Consider the following 18,419-nt stretch of genomic DNA (forward strand, 5'->3'; position numbering starts at 1 on the left):
AAAATTTATTATTGAGGGTAAAAGTAGGATATATTTTTCATTTTTCCAAGAATCTTAAAAAAAACCTAAAGGGGAGACGAGTTTTTGATTCAAAGTTATCACCTTCATCGCTGGAGTCTCAAGGCTTTAAATTAAGTAGATCTAAAATTAAATATATAGAATGTATGTTTTGTATTCATAGGGAAATGAGTGATAACGTGACTAAGTTGGATGGTGAGGTAGTACAAAAAGTCTTAATTTTATCAAAAATTAAGATTTTTTTGTACTACCTCACCATCCAACTTAATCACGTTAGCACTCATTTTCCTATGAATACTAAACATACATTATATATATATATTTAATTTTAGATCTACTCAATTTAAAGTCTTGAGACTCTAGCGTCTGCCTCCATAATTTTAATTTTGCATTAAGATCATCACTAGTTTCTACTACTAATACTATATCATCGGCAAATAACATACACCATGCACCTTATCTTAGATATGTCTAATGAGTTTGTTCATAATTAACTCAAAAAGAAATGGACTTAGTATTGAGCCTTAATGCAATCTTAAAGTAATGGGAAAGCAATCAATCAAGCACTCAAATGCCCTCACATTTGTTACAACTCCTTCATACATAACTTTAGCTATTTTAATGTATTTTAAAAGAATTTCTTTCTTCATTAAGGCCCATCAAAACACTTTTCGGGAAACTCTATCATATATTTTCTCTAAGTCAATAAATACTATTAATAGATTTTTTTCTCAACTAAAGACCTTCTAACAAAAGCCTTAATATATGAATTGCCTTTTGTTATGAAGTGTCCTAGCATAAACCTAAATTGATTTTTGAAAATAGTGACCTCATGTCACAACCTACATTTAGTTACTTTCTCCCAAAGTTTCATAGTAAGACTCATAAGCTTTAGTCCTTGATAGTTCAAACAATTTTTTATATCATTTTTATTCTTGTATAAAGGTACTAGAGTACTCTTCTTCTATTCTTTTGGTATCTTTTGAGTACGTCAAATTTTGCTGACAAGATTCGTCAACTATCCTATCCTTATTTCACCCAAGCATTTTCAAACCTCAATTGGGATTTCATTTTTTATTTTCATCATTCTCAAAGCCTTTTTAACTTCATAACTTCTAATATTATGTTTAAACACATGATTTATATCCTTGAAAGGTATGTTAAGCTTATCTATATCATACTTAAAATTGCCATTAAAGAGATTATCAAAATAATCTCTCATCATTTTTTAATCTATTTATCCTTCACTAAATCTCTTTTATTGTTGCCTTTGATGCATCTTATGTCACTAAAATCCATACTTTTCTTATCCCTCATCTTAGCAATTTTGAACAACTATTTTTTTCATCTCTTATCTCTAGTTTTCTATATAACTCCTTTTGGATCCTAGCCTTTGAATTTCATATAACTTTTTTTGCTTTCTTTTTTGTTGTCTTATGCTCTAGATAACTATCATTGTCCATATAGCTCTTTAAATTCCTATAACACTCTCACTTGGATTTAGTTTTCATTTTCACTATCACATCCTCATTCCACCATCAAGATTCTTTTTTTAATGGTGAATGACCTTTAGATTTGCTAAGTGTATCTTTAGCAACCTTTTGAATTTTGGTAGAAAATTTTCCCCACATTACTTTTACATCCTCGTCAAGTATCCAATCAACCTCTTTTACCAATCTGTCCTTAAAAGCTAACATTTTAGCCCCCTCACCACTTAATATGTGGTTCATGACTCAGACATATCTTTTTTCAGCCTTGGAGGTGACAGATATCTGTAACTAACAATCTATGTTGTGTTGTCACAATCTCATCGGTATAACCTTGCAATCCTTATAGCTATTTCTACCCTCTTTTCTCGTAAAAAAAATCAATTTGACTAGCATTTAACCCATTCCTAAAAGTCATTAAATGTGAATCTCTTTTCCTAAAACACATGTTTAATGTAGTTAGGTCAAATGCAATAACAAACTCTAGAATATTGTCTTTGATATCATTTCTTTCTCTAAAGCCATATCTTTCATGTACCTTCTTAAAGTCATAACAATCATTGCCTACGTGATCATTTATGTTTCCTCCAATAAACAACTTTTTTCCATTTAGTATGGCTCACACTTATTCATCTAAATCTTCCCAAAATTGTTGCTTACTTGCTTAATCCAAACCTATTTATAGGGCATAAGCACAAATGACATTAACAGTTTTTTTTCTAATATAAGTTTAGCATGTAAAATTCTATCTCCATTTCTTTTAACCTTAACCACATTATCCTTTAAATTATTATCTATAACTATTCCCACTTTATTTTTACTCCTATCTTTACTTTTGTACAAAGCATAAAGCCCCATATTTTTATCTCTTTAGCTTTTTTTCGTACCCACTTAGTTTCTTAGAGACACATGATATTAATTTCTCTCTTAGTCATTATCTATCATATTTTTACTAGCTTACCAACTAACAATCCTATATTCCAAGTAGCTAAACGTAACTTACTCCCATGGACTAGCTTCTTTACTTGTGTTTATTCATTAAAGCATGAGAACCCTTACACATTTGACACTATATCCAAGCGGTAATGTGGCATGTTGCTTTTGAGTGACAACTTAGCAACCCATGCCCATTTAACACTACAACTAGGCATCGATGTAGCATATTACTGAAAAGCAACGACTAAACAAAAATTCTTATTTTGGTCTCTCATTATGATTTGACTATATTTTACGCTGGCTATTATCTTATCGCAACTATTCTCACTTTATCTAGGCTTGCGATCGGTAATGTGGTAACACATAGGCAGGTTTACAAATATGTACTTTATTATGCAATTTAAATTATATGACTTATCAAATCAATTTTTCATAATCATGATATATCAATAACAATTAAGCACTTAATGTTCAATAAGGATAGGCAACCAATTTCAAATGCTTTTCAAATAGAAGTTTAAAGGTTACTCATCTTTCATTATGTATTTAGAGTATTCAATCTCTAAAAGAACATTTTAACTCATCGCTCTAGCACACCTACATGAGACATTAATCATTTGTATTTTAATATGCAAATTGCTTTGGATCATTTTGAGTTAGTTATAAAATCTTTTATTCCTTATGAAACTGACACATGCCTAATTTTAAATGGGACTTTCCTTTATGGTAAATAATTGCATTTGGTCATTATAGTATGTGAGAAATTATCTAAAACTTTTTGTTTTTCATTTATCAATTCATCAAATTACCTTTTTAAATAAAAATTTTCTCTTTCTAAAAATTCAATCCTTTTTTGTGAAGTTTAAAATTTTATTTTCAATTTTTCATTTTAAGTTTCCAAATCACTTTTTATACTCATAAATATTTTATTTTCAATATTAAGTTTTAAAATCATGTTGTTGAATTAAAACTCATATGCTTAAATTTCATAAACAACTCATTAAAAGCATTTTGTAATTCATCAAATGAATATTCACAAATTTGAGTTTGGAAAGTTGATACGTTGTTTTCGTCAAAAACCATGAAGCATAGTTTGTTTTAAGATTGGATTTCAATAGAATCTTCATGGCTACCTATTGAACATTGGCTTTCATAAGATCTTTCTTTAATTGTCTCTACCATTATTGCTCCTCTATACATGTCTTCAAATTTCTCCCATATATTTTTTGTATTGGACCATGTAGCAATTAATTTAAAGTTGTTGAAGTAAAATCCATTGTAAAGCATATTCATGGCAATTGCATTCACTTGCATGAGCTTCATGTGATTCTTATTCCTTTCTTCATCATTTGATGGAACACTTAACCTATTGATGATAATCTCCCATGTTTCTATACTTTTGGCCATGATGAAAACTTTCATTCTTACTTTCCACTAAGCATAATGTGAACTTTGAATATAAGAGGCTCTATAATGGATTGCCTTTCACTAAGTGTTATATTAAAACTTGAGCCATGGGATCACTTTTAGGTTGTTAAACCTACAAAAAATAAAGTTTAAGCTCTAATAACAATTGTTAGCTCAAGTGTGATAACAATCCAAAGGGTAGGTGAATTGGATTGTCTCTAAATTCATTCCCAAAATTTGACTTTCAATAAATTTGAATAAAAATTTTAAAACAATAGAATCTTTAATGAAAATTTGATAAGATTAATAACAATAAAGAAAATTAAAGCATATATAAACTACAATGAAAATAAAAGAGTAAGAGTACATGAATCAAATACAAATATTTATAAAGGTTTTGTCTTTTTTCAAAGGCACCTATATCTTTTCCTTTAGCTTTCCTAGCCAAGCTTCAAATACACTAATGAAAAATGTTTTTATCCAAATTACAATCTCTATCTTATCAAGGTCAAGATAGAAATCTCTACCCCTTTATAAGATTCTACCTAATCCTTTACAAAATTCTCAAGAGAATACCTCACCTTTTGACTTACTAAGACCCTTTCAATACAAAGGCTTTTACAAACTAGTAAAAACCTCTAATAGGCAAGTGTTTGATAAGGTTAAGTACAAAGATTGGATACAATGATTACAAAAAAATAAAAAATTAAAGCACTATAGACTCTAAAGCTCCTAACTTCTTGATTTTAAAACTTTTGTTTCATCATCCTCTTATTTAAAATGTGTTAAAGCCTTCCTTCTATAGTGACAAATCATCTCTAGTAGTTATGGGTTATTGAAATTGAGAAAGAGCCATTATTTCCTTAAAATTTTATTTTTATTGGAACTTTCTATGCAAAAGGGGATCAATTTTTGATCAATTTTCATGCTTCTTGATTAAAAAATATAGCCACTATAAATGAGAGGATTGATCCTCTAGTTTGAAAAATAGGCGATAAGAATTCTAACTTGAGGGGATCAATCTTAGGATCAATCCTTATGTTTAAAAAAACAAAGGTTGATCTTTTAGAAGTGATGAGATCGATTCTATACATGCTGGGATCAATATTTTCTTCCCAAAATTACATATTTTGACATTTTAAAGCAAGGAAAAGGGGTTAATTTTCTCAAACATATTTTTACAAATGATATTCATTTAAGAGTATGGAAAAATGTTGAGGTCCAATAATATTTAGTAATTTTTCAAGAATTGATTCAAAAATAATATCGAAGAAAAATTACTAAATGAATAAGTTTGAAAATGATAAATTTAACTTAATATTTTGTTATATCAAAACCTTAAATCAATTCAGAGCTAACACGAGTTATTTTTAAGTCTTGAAAAATTTGATTTAATTTCGGATTTATGCCTTATCTATTACACATTCACATTACATAGTTACAATATATGAAAAGTTTAAGTAATGGTTTAAAATTTGAGCTGTATTAATATTTTTTATTCGTAAAAATTAAATGAGTTAATGTCATCAATAACTCCTAAATTATAGTAAAATGTTTAATATGGTATGTAAAGTTTAAAAATATTAAATGTAATACTTGAACTATAAATCTATTAACTAATGTGGTACTAACCCTTAATATGGCTAGTTTCAAATGATGACATCTAACAGACAAACAATCATCCTAGTACCACTTTAGTTAATAAATTCATAGTTTAGGTACTACATTAGAGATTTTTAAAGTTCGGATACCAAATTGAACATTTCACAATAATTTAAGGACCATTCATAACATTAACCTAAATACAAAACATACGAACTTATATATAAAAAGTTGCATATGCACAGGTACACGATTGTTTTTTTTTTTTTTTTGCTTTTTTCTTCGAATGACGCATAGCTTTGTTTTGTTTATTTAACTTTTTACTTTTTAAAATATCTTTTAAATTTTTTTATAGTTTTTCAAAAGGGCTACTATTTTTTTTGTAGGGCTAATTTTTTTTGTTTTTCTTTATTTTTTAAATATTTTAGAAAATTTTTAAATGTAGAACCTAATTTTTTATTTTTTATTGGACTCTTTTTTTTTTTAAATTTTTCCTAAGCTTTTTTTATGTCATGTGTCTTTTTTTAATTTTTTAATGTTTAAAAATATTTTTTAGTTAGGATCACTCGATACCAATTTTTTACTAAAAAAAACTTAAATAATTCTTTTTATATTTATTTTTAGATATACTTAGATATCAATGGTGTGCCATATATATTTTTTTAGTTTTTAACTTTTGCTTTTTTTATTTTTTTCTTTTATATATATTTAGTAAATAATTTTTAGATTTCATTTTTTTAGTGACTAACCTAATATCAAAGGTATGCCATGTGTCAAGTTATTTGATTCTTTTTATTCACTTTTGTTTTTTAATCTTTTTTTCTATTAACAAACTTTCCTTTTTTACTTAATAAGTATTTTGAAATATTTTGAATTTTTTAATGTTGGGCTCATTTGATATTATTATTAAAAATATAGATTTTTAGTTATGTTTTTTTTTTTAATTTGATATTTTTTTAAAATTGGAGATGAACAAAAGTGTCGACATCACATCCAAATTTGGTTTTTTTGGTCTTTCTTTTTCAAAAAATCAATGATATGAATTTCTAAAAAATTTGTCATTCTTAATGTGTTACATGCCAACTAAACTTGTTTTCTTTCTTTTTTTTTTTTAATTTTTTTTGCTTTTCGTTGTTTCTTTTTTCTTTTTTCAGTTTTCTTTTCTTTTTTATATTTAATAAATATTTTTAATATTTTTATATCATGTTATTGATGGGGCCAATTTTATAATACTGATTAAAAATATTTTTTTATACTTCTTTGTAATTAGATAATTTTGTTCAAAAAATATTAATGTAATGTAAATGTGGCATCTAGATTTGATTTTTTTTTTTTTTAGTTTTAAGGTATGAGAAAAATGATATTTTTAATTAGTAATATCTAATTGGTCTAAAAATTATAAAATGGGTAAAAAAGAGAAGAAGTAAATTAAAATAAAAAGTTTAAATACATGATATAAATTTTGCTTAGCTTTTTCCCTTTCGTGCTTTTTCATTGTTTTTTATTTTTTAATTGTTTTTCTATTGTTAATTATTTTGTCTTTTTAATTAGATAACTTTTTTTAAAAAAAGCCAACATATTGTATATCTAGTATTTTATTTTGCTTTTTTGCCTTTTTTAGTTTTTATTTCTTTAATCAAATAATTGACAACAAATGTAATTGGTAAATTAAATGTTTAAGAAGAATGTTAATGGAGTATGGGTAACAAAATAACTCATATTCAATGAGATTCGATTCGTCCAGATTTGATAAATGTGTTCTTTTTTATATTTGTGATGTAATTGACGATTTTTCACAAAAAATCAAGGTCAAGTCAAAGGTAGGTTGATGGTATTCCAACTTGTCATGGCTACATATATTAAATTATATTTTAAATTATTTGTTTAATATGTAATTAGTAAATTAAATTTTTAATAAAATTGTTAATGAAGGTATGGATAACAAAATAACCCCTATTCGATGAGATTCAATTCATCCAGATCTAATAGGTGTGTTCATTTTTATTTTGGATGTAATCAAAGTTGAGTCAAAGGCAGATTTATGGTATTCTGTCTTACTTTAACTATATTTATTAAATTATATTTTAAAATTATTTGTTTAATTTATAATTATATATATGTATTATATAAATAAAGTTATTATTTAATATTTTAATTTAATAAAAACATTATATTTATTGTAAAATAAATTCACACACAAATATATATATATATGAACATAATCATATATGCTTGTTAAATGAAAGCGAAAGCGAAAACCTGGCTTAAGTTATAGGTTGTTGAACAAGATCATAATATGAAAATTGTTCATTTTCACAACACAAGTCCTTCACATCGAATGCAAGAATTCTTTACTAAGAGTTATTCAATGCTTACCTGATTACTCCTTCTTCTTTTGTTAAAGTTCTTTTACTTTTGATGTTGTAAAGAGAGACAATCTTTATCAAACTTTTCTTAATAGTCGAATGCCATTATAAGAGATATGGGTGTTATCATTTTAAGACCAACATTTACTGTCCCTGGCAATTTTTGCATTTTATGCCAAAAAACTGCTTAAAGGCAATTTTTCTTTTCATGGGTTGTAACCCATTATAGGTTGTTAAGCTTACATTTGCATATAATTAAGATGTAATCTATCCATCCATTATATAAATTTAACTTATTTTAACTCTTATTTAATCCTCATTTGATGTCTTAACATGGCATTATATTTTTTTTCTATTTTCCTTTTTCTGGCTTTCTTTTTAAACTTTTTTAAATTTTAAAAAATTTTTAATTTAAATAAATTTTGTGAAACAAATGTAGGTATCCACATGACACTCTGATTTGTTTTTTTTTTTTTCCTTTTAATTTTTTAATTAGATAAATTTTGCAACAAAAAACTAATGGATGGAATGACAAAATAATTTCTATTCGATAGGTCCTCACTTAACTAGAATGTTCAACGGTACCCGAATGAGTTTTTTTTTTTCCTTTTTGAATTTTTTTTCCTTTTTTTATCTTTTTAATAAATGTAACTTTATAAAAACAACTGTAGATGTATCCATGTGGCATCTCGTTTAGGTTTTTATTTTTGTTTTCTCATTTTTGTATTTTTTACTCAGATAAATTTTGCAACGAAAGATACCAATTAATAAAGATGTAAAAATAATTCATATTTGATGGTTTTTTAGCCATCTCAATCCGATGAGGGGCATTTTTTAAATCGGGATTGAGTGAGAGGGTTGAATTTTATAAGATTAACGAAATTAGATTAGAAGTGTATTTATGGTGATTTGTCCCAACCCATTTTGAAGTGTATATAAAATTATATATTTTATTATTATTTAGATTTATACACATATATTATATTAAAAAACTTATTTTTTACTTGTCACGACATCTTGGGACTTGGAGGCAGGCTGACTCAAAAGCCAGACAAATGAGAAAATTTTGAAAAAATGCGAGGTTAAAAATATTTTCAATAAAAAAATAAAGTGGAGTCACCACCAATATTTATCTAAGATATAATTGGCCACCTAAAAATTTTTATCCTTTTAATAAAACATTTTAAAACAAGTTTAAAAAAATTTAGAAAAATAACAAATTTACAATTTTTTAAATATAGTTGAGTCTAGAAGTCGGTTACGTATGAGGAAGGATTAGCATCTTTACACCACCCATTGAAAACTATACAATTGATTGCATGTTATCTTTTAATTTTATTAAAATGGTCCTATTTTACTTAATGTTTAAAATTACTTTATTTTTTTTCTTTACTTTTTTATTTGTTTTGAAACAAAAACAAATCAAATTTAAAACCAAACTTTTTTATTTTTGGATCAAAATAAAAACACTTTAAATATGAAATACTTTTTCTATTCTCTTATAATAAGGTAGAGATTAAAAAATATTCCTAATTTAAAAGTTTTCAAATTGCATCATAAAACCAATATAACACTTTCAATAAATAATAATTATCGAGAATCCTCCTATTGTTAGGCAAGATCTCGACAATTATATTCACTTAAGGTATTATCTTATTTTAAAACATTTTTCTTTGAAAATTAATTTTTGAAAATAAATGCATGAAATGCATAAACATAATAACAAGTGATGAATGCATAACAATATAATATAGATGACAAAGTACAAACGCATGATAATATAAACATGCATGTGATAATAAGGTAAAATGAAATACGATTGATTTAGGGTTTGAGGGTTGGTTTTGGGGTTTGGATTGGTTTAGGGTCTAGGTTAGGGTTTAGCGTTTAGCGTTTTAGGATTTAAGAGGTTTTAGGGTTAGAGTTTAGATTTAGGGTTTGAGGTTTAGGGTTTTGATTTAGGATTTGTGGTTTAAGGTTTGGATTGAGATGTCACATAAATATTTTTTTAGGTTTTATGGAAAGGGATATGAAATGAAAGCAAAATTACAATAATGCCATTAATGAATGCATGTGGCAAATGCATGACCTAGAAACATAATTACAAACTAAGGTATTTTCTAACTTATTGTCACAAACATGTAACGTATGAAAAATCAAGATTAAAAGGGATTAAACATAAAAACTTTCCAACCTTTGACATGTTCCACAATTTTTTTTTTTTTTTTGTGTTCTTCAAAATCCAACCAAACAAACATTAAAAAATCATCCAAACAATCCATTCAACTAGCATTTTACCATTGAAAAATTAATCCAACACATTGAAAATTTAGTAAAAATGACAAAAAGGCAATCCAATACGTAAGATCAAGCAACATTCGACCACAAATGGATGAGCAAGTTTCGACCAAGCAAGTAAATTTCCTTAGATGAATACTTTATGGCATTTCCATAACTGGTTTTCATTTTTATTAAGTCAAACATGTATCAAACATCAAGATATTCATCATGTAGAGACAATTTTAGTCACTAAAGAAATTTCATCAAACATGTAGTATACTAAAATAGACAGAAAACCATATGAACAAGAACATAAACCAAACACAAAGTATACACCAATATCTACTCAAATTTCATGCAAGATACAAGTAAATTCATCATCTAATCATCATGAATTTCACTTAAAAGCAAGGGAATCATCAAAATGGACCACAATGAGGTTCGGCCATGGAGGATTCAAGCTTGGCCAAACCTCTGAATGGTTTAATGAAAGATTGATTTTTGATTTCTTTGATCTTTTCTCTCAAATCAAGCTATGGATTAGTCAATTGAGCTTTTAGATCAAATTTGAAGCTAAAAACACAAAGAATTAAGGATTTTCTCAAGAAAAATAGAAAACTAAAGAAGCAATATGAAAAATACTATGCAAATGTGATGAGAAATGCCATGAAATGCAAGAATATTAACTAGAAATTATACCTCTGAAAATGTTCTCTAAGTTTTTCTATCTTTTTTTTAGTTTCTCCATTAATATTTTTTCAACATCTCTTCCCCTCCTCCTCCAATGTAAATGGCTTCTTCTTTTAGAAAAATATCTCATGTAGGAATCAACAATAGCCTTTGTATTTAAAACTCATCTAATAGTTAAAAATTTTTCTTTGTTTTCTTTGCAAGGAGCCACCTTTAGCCATTAGATCAAGACTCCTTATAAGATCCAATGGTTCACAATGTTCACTGCATATATTGGACTTTTACAGCCCCTAAACCAATGACATGACAATTTTGCCTTTAGTATAAAATTTTCAGTGTTTAGGCCATTTTCATAGAAATCAATATTTCCATGCTCATTTTTGAGATTTTAAAGCATCAAAAATCAATGAAATATTATGAAATTAAGATCTGAAAATTTTGGTGTAAATCCAACCTCGAAAAGGTCAAATTATAAAAATACCGCTAATGGATATTTTGATAATTTCACACCTCTCAGGGTACTGTTATGATTCTGAATGCACCAAAATTTATCAAAAATTATAAAATTATTATCTGAAAAGTTTCACAAAAAATGACTTTGGGAAAGTTAAATTACAAAATTACCCTTAAAAGATATTTTGGTAATTTTATACCTTTAAAGGTACAATCAAGGTTTTCAAAATTTTAAAAATCATCGAATATTATAAAATCATGATCTAGAACTTTTTGACAAAATTTTGACCTTAGCAATGCCAAATTACAAAGATACCCTTAAGGGGTATTTTGGTAATTTCACACCTCTTAAGGTGTGATTTGATTTTTCAATGCATATAAAATCATTCAAAAAATTCAATTATAATTTAGAAATTTTCATGAAAATTCAACTTCTGAAAAGTCAAATTATGAAATACTCCTAAGGGTGTTTTGATAATTTTGCACCTTTCGATGTACAAAAAAATTTAATGCTTCAAAATTTTCATATTTCAATTTAATCCACATTGATTGCAATTTGATTGTGACTTTTTAAGGGTTAACCCAGGTTTTATCCATTTTGATCAAGTTTTGTGTAATTTTGACTTTGTTGACCAAGTTTAACAAGATTTGATCAAAGTTGACTATGGGGTAGAACCTTGTCAAAATTAAAGAAGTGTTGAATTTGACCCTACCTAGATTTTAAGCATTTCACAAATGGTCAAAATTTTGCTCGAACAAAATTAAATGTTTACAGCTACTCCCCTTTACATATTTATGAAAGTAAAAAATAATGTAAAGACTAGAGACACCAATTTTGGTTGGGACCAAGAGTTAAGGGAAAGTTTGTTTGTGCTATTTTTTTACTTTCATGTTAGAGGATTTTTTTTGTGTGTTTTTTTTTTTTGCTTTTTTTGTTTGTTTTTTGTTTTTTCTAGAACAGCTCTTATAAATATAGGCAAGTAACTTCAAAAAAAAAATCATTCTGGAAAATGGCTCCTATTAACATTGACAAGGAACTTTAAAAATCTATATAGGAAAAGGCTTATATTAACATAGGTAATAAACTTTAAAAATCTATTTGGAAAAAGGGCTCATATTAACATAGGTAATGAACGTTAAAAAATCTATCTTGAAAAGAGCTCCTATAAAATATGCATCAAACTTTAAAAAAAATTTTCTACAAAAAGGCTCATATGCAATAGACATCAAACTTTAAAAATCTATCTGGAAAAGGCTTATACTAAATAGGCATCAAACTTTAAAAATCTATTTAGAAAAGGGCTCCTATTAACATAAGCAACAAACATTAAAATATCTATCTAGAAAAGTGATTCGAAAAATCTGCAAGTATATAGGCCAAACAAGCAACAAAAGTGACCTTTTGGTCAGAATGTCGATCCCACAAAGGTTAGGGAAAACTTCCTAAGCTAAGTACCTTTTGTTCCCATACCCTTCTATAATTGGCTCAATCAACAAATGAACATGAAAACTAACTAAAAAAAAAAATCAACCAAAGCATGTAACACAAATATAGTATGGTGTAAAATTGCAAAAATGTAAACTAAGTAAAATAAAGCACAAAATAGTAGGTAAATTGAAATACAATGAACTAAACATGATTTAACATAAAAACATATTTGAAATGCAAGCAATAAAAAAAAATTTGCAAAATCTAAGCTAGAACATGAAAACTGAAAGTATAGCAGAATCTAAAAATTGAATTTGAAACTACCATTTTAGCTTTAAATGATGCAAACTTAAGTTAACATGAACTGAAAATTTAAAGTTTGACTAAGGAACAAGATGAAAAAGTAAAGAGAAAATAAAAAGTTTACTATAGATTTCAACAAGTTTACTATAGATTTCAACAACAAATTCACAGCAAAATAAAGGAAAAATAGCTCAACCAGCTAGTAAATTAAATAGTACTAAAAAACACAAAAAACAGAGTATGCACTACAAATATAATTCAAACAGTAATGAAATGTAAGGAAATAAACTAGATCAAGCAAGAATCAGCAAATAAAACAAGTAAAACTAAGGATTTAGAGTGAAAAGAAGACAATCAACTCACCAAGGAAAGAGCATTTCCACGCCAAACTTGGCTGATCACATCTGACCTATACCTATCACCTATAACATGACAAATCTTCCAAACTTGATCTAGAACATTGTGGTGTGAGTTTGAAGCTAAATTTTTAATATGTTGTAGCTAATTGGATTAGGAAACTATGAAAAAAAAGTTTGAATAAAAAAATAAGATTTAAATGAGATATCATCAAAAAATTACATGTAGGTTAGAATTGGTACATTCAAAAACAGATTTGAAAATAAAATAAAATTAGTAGATTGGAGTTGGAAATCAAGAAAATTTGCAAGTTTCATTACAAAATCATAAAGAAAACTGAAAAATACTTGAGGAAATGTAAAAGTGCAATCAAAATCAATAGAAAAACATGAAGATCAAGGGCTATTTGTTTGCTAAGAAAGTGAAATATTGTAAAGGAAAATGCAGAGATTAAAGAACAAGAAAAAAAAATCCTAAGCTAAAGTCTTCCTTAAATGGCTGGCTTCTTTCCTATTTATAGGTAGGTGAGTGGTGAATGGAGCCTCCAAATATTTCTCCAAAATATCTATAACAAGGTGAGCTTCTAGAGACTTCTTTCCTCCTTGCTTTTGCACTTGGTTCATGGCTTTTATAGGCTTTTTTATTCTTCCTTAATTGCAAGCCTTCTTCATCCATTTTTTCATTTCTGAAAAGTCCAAGTTATGACCAATGAAAGCTCTCAAATATGTCATATCATCTTTTCTTGAAGTCTTCCTTTGAATACCAAAATGTGATGCCCAATTCTCATGCAAATGAAGGTTGCATTCCATGCTAGTAGTACACCATCTTTTCCTTATTAAACCTCTTGCATGGATGTATGTTTTCATTTTTTGCTACAAAAAATTTAAGTTTTCCATGAGCAAATTTAACAATAAAATCATTTAAAAAAATGCTAGAAATAACACTAAAAAAATTCATGGAAGAAAGGTTCAAGAAAACTCCCTAAAAAACAATCTAACTTAATGACACTAATTTTTAGGCCATTTTCACAATTTGCACAAAAAATTCTCCAAAATGTATCTAAATTGACCAAAATTCCTCATTTTCTCTATTTTTACCTATACATGAGACAATTGTGATTTTAGTAGTATTTTTGCTATGAAACGCTAAAGAACAAGCTAAAATAATAGTCAAATTGCATTAAAATTTTTAATGCAATCAAACCCCCAAACTTGAACTTTTGCTTGTCCTCAAGCAAAATAAGATTTAGCAAGAATCACATTATACTTTCAATGTTTCATTCAACACTATAGCCTCATAGATTGATTAATAAATATAACTAAAGTAAAATCATGAATGAGTGTTATTACACAAGAATTTACCTAGGTTGAAAACATTTCTAACTAAGGTTTCACAAGCAAGCAATACTTTTCACATCTTCTTGCAAGAAATCTAATAATGTTATGCAACTCATGAGACATTATAACAATGATCAATAAAGCATGTTCATGTTCCATAAGTTTGCTTATCACATCTCTTTCCATTAATGTAGATAAACACGTGACCAATGATCATTTAGGACTTTAATAAGCTTGTAACGAAAGACTAGGGTCAAGGTATGATAAAAGACATTTAGGCTTAAGTACCTTAACAATGCATCACAGGTCAATGATCATTCATCATTGAGCTTTCAAGGTCGAAGCTTGATTAAAGAATCACCCCCCAAACTTTGATTTTGCTCATTTTTCTTTCTTTTCTTTTCTTTTTCACCATTTTATTATTTTTCTTTTTTTCATAATTTTTTCTTTTTCAATTTTTCTTTTTTTTTCTTTGGCAAGCTTGACCTTTTTTTCTTTTTTCAATTTTCCAATATTTTTCTAAGCTCTACCATTCCTTCTTAATAATGCATAGCTTACAAGTGTACATGAATGTCCTAATGCATATAAGGTAAGGGACCAAAAAGATAGAAAAGATCAAAATAAGGCTATGAGCTTGTAATGTGGTTTCAAAACAAAGAAAAGGAATCATAAGGTTTAAAATGGGTGATTATGGAAATATTGTATCAAGGTTGTTTCAAAAGGCTCAATCGATCCAAAGATGGCCTATATAATTTCCCTAATCAAGTGTCCTTCAGGATTTATCCTTGAGAAATGATCAAAAACAAATTCTAAAATTATGAAACAACACTCTAAAGACCAATGCAAAAACAATCTCATGCTCACATAATCAATACTAGATAAAAAATGTATTTCAATGTTCAAAGCATCAACTTACAAATGAATACCATATTCAAGAATTCTCTTAGCCTAAGCATTATCTCATATTTCACACATATTCAATCTTTTCCTAAAGCTATATTCATTATCAATCACTACATATCATTGGCTTCATGAAGAACTATCAAAGAAAGCATAATAATGATTCAAGTTACCACTAGTTAAGCTCAATTTCAAAGCAAAAATCAAGGAAATTTAGAAAATTTTAAAAAAAAATTTCAAAAATTCCCCTAATACCCCCAAAATTAAACAACACATTGTCCTTAATGTATATGCATCAAGCACTAAAGCACAAAATAGAGGAATAAGGAAACTTCCCTATCATCATATTGGCATGATAGTCGAATCATCCATCTAAGCTTTGGCCTAACTAGTGCTTCATCTTTAAGCTCTTATTCATCCTACAAAACAAAGAAACAACTATACCAAAAAAAAAAAAACTACATCAATATGTGCAAGAAAAGGTAAGCAAAATATATGAAAGCAAAACATGAATGTAAAGATTGGGTTGCCTCCCAAGAAGCACTTTATTTTAAGTCGAAAGCTAGATTGTCAGAACAAGCTCAACCCTATAAGTTCATAGTAATCACTCCACACTTAATTCTCAAATCCAACCATTTCAAGACCTCTATCTTTACCATCTCATCAAAACTATGGTCTAATGGTGGATCATGTGGGCAAGCAGGAGCGACAGTTAACTTTTTAAGAAAACCTTCAACCTCACACCTAAAAAGACTGAGGTAAGTGGGTTTTAGTTTTGGAATCCTATCAATCGATCTATCATCAACATAAACCATAATATATCCTTCTTACAACATATCCATACTATCCCTCCTAGAAGGACTATGATAGGTATGACTAAACTAAAACTACTTAAAGATTGGTAAATCAACTAAAAATGAGATCCCATCAATAACAACTAGACCATCACCCCCAGGACATTGATAAGTGTCATAAAATAGAATGTCTCATAATTCGATGAATCTAGATCTGAAGGTTTAATCACTCTAAGGAGAGTGTCAGGATTAACTAAATGCTCGTTACTAGAAGGTGGTACAAATTGAAAAGTAGAGAATATTAATAAATCATCATCATCTTCACTCAAATCCATGTCTTTTACTTTCTCGACTATAGAGCACTCCTCAAAATGTGAGATAGAATGCTCTCGATGAAAACTACCATGAATCACATCATTAACTACCTCTACCCTTGAGCATTCATTAGAATCATTAAGAAATGATAAAGCCTTAAAAACATGAAAAGTAACCTTATGATCCTGAACTTGCATAGTCAACTCTCATTTTTGCACATCAATTATAGTCCTAGCAATGGCTATAAAAAGTCTCCCAAAAATAATTGAGATCTCATGATCCACCTCCATATTTAGAACCACAAAGTTAGTCGATAAAATAAATTTCTCTACCCTAACCAAAACATCTTCCACAATCCCTCTAAGGTATTTCAATGACTTATTGATCAACTGCAGAGTAACTGAGGTGGGTTTAGCCTTTCTTATGCCTAATTTTTAAAAAATGAACTAAGACATTAGGTTAATGCTAGCACCTAAGTTACACAAGGCTCAATCAAAGGACATACTACCTATAGTACATGGAATGATAAAGCTATTAGGATCTTTAAGCTTCACAGGTAGTTTTTTCTAAATCATAGATGTGCACTCATTGTTAAGTGTAACTGTCTCATAATCTTTCAATCTTTTTTTTTTATAAATAATGTCCTTCATAAATTTTGTATAGGTAGGCATCTATTCAAGTGCATATGCAAATGGGATATTAATGTGCAGCTTCTTAAACACCTTAAGAAATTTAGAGAATTGCTTCTCTTCCTTCTATTTTTTAAACCTTTGAGAGAAATGAATGTAAGGTCTAGGTAGTTTAATTTTAGAAGAAATAAGCCTAGATGAATTTGATATAGCATTAGATGATGGTATTTGTGGTAATTGAGTAGGAATAATTACTACACCCTTATTCTTCTTCTTGTTTTTCCTTTCATTATGAGCTAGGTCTCTATTAGGCTCATCAACACCAGACTCCTCATTTACCACATCCTAAGAACCTATCAGGCTTTGGCCACTAGCTAACTACCTCTCACTCTTAAGTGTGATTGCCTTGCAATGCTCTTCCCTTCCCTTCTATGGTTGACCTCTATATTATTAGGTAAGGTGTCCTATAGTCAAGTACTAAAGAGGGTTGCTAATTGACCAATCTAAGTCTCTATGTTTTTTATGGATGTTGAGTGGTTTTAAAACATGATGTTCTAATTCTACATGAATGAGGTCTAAGCCCTAACAAAAAAACTTACAAGATCCTTAACTAAGGGTTTTTTCTCAAGGGTTAACATAGATGGATGTGGAGGTATGTGTTATAGGTGTTGCTAATATGATGGCTGCTGAAAACCTAGTGCGTAAGGTGGTCTAGTGTATTGAGGTCTCTGTGGTATCTGAATGGACTAGATAGAAAGAGGATTATTCCTCCAACGTGAGTCATATGTGGAAACATAAGGGTTATTCGATTGCTTAAGGGTTTATCTTAAATAGTAGATACTTTTTGGGTAGGTGCTTGGACATGACTCCCTTGGGTGTTGTACCCTGTATACATCACACATAGCTAAAAAATTATAGGTATGAGTAAACCTAGAATGACTAATACTCAGCTCTAAAGGTGTAACTTTACTATGTAAAGACTCTACAAATTTGGCTAGATAATCTACTTTAGCACTAAGCGCTTTAAGCTCATTAACCTCGTACACCCTTAAAGCTTTCATCGGGTGATGTCTCTCATTAGACCACTTATAATTATTAGTCGTTATATCCTTAATA

This window comes from Durio zibethinus, chromosome 3 (genome assembly GCF_047325235.1).
Source record: "Durio zibethinus cultivar Kanyao isolate XHJ-2024 chromosome 3, ASM4732523v1, whole genome shotgun sequence".
Taxonomy (NCBI): Eukaryota; Viridiplantae; Streptophyta; class Magnoliopsida; order Malvales; family Malvaceae; genus Durio; species Durio zibethinus.